Genomic DNA, 369 nt, shown 5'->3' with positions numbered 1-369 from the left:
GTTTTAAATAGAGGGAACAGTCAGGCGGTTGAGCATACAGCCTGGATTCGGAGACCAGTTAGGGTGAGGCAGCAGCCAAGGGAGGGGGCGATGCAAGAGACGAGTAGAAGGAGACTTGAGCCTCAGGTTCGTTTTCCCTAGAGAGAAAATAAGGTTATTTGTTTTAAACTATGGCCATGAGCATTAAGTGAAACATGGGAAGGGTCCACCGTAGTGAATGAAAAAGCACCAGGAAGGCACTGCGATGGTGGTTGATCTTAATTTTGATGAACGGGAGAATTGCAGTTCTGTTCAAAGGGACAGGGAACTCATGTGAGGGACTGAAGGCCACTTCCTGTGGGTGATGAGGTGCCTGGCAAACGTGGTTCT

This window comes from Pteropus vampyrus, unplaced genomic scaffold, assembly GCF_000151845.1.
Source record: "Pteropus vampyrus isolate Shadow unplaced genomic scaffold, Pvam_2.0 Scaffold62, whole genome shotgun sequence".
NCBI lineage: Eukaryota > Metazoa > Chordata > Mammalia > Chiroptera > Pteropodidae > Pteropus > Pteropus vampyrus.
This window is presented reverse-complemented; position numbering follows the sequence as displayed.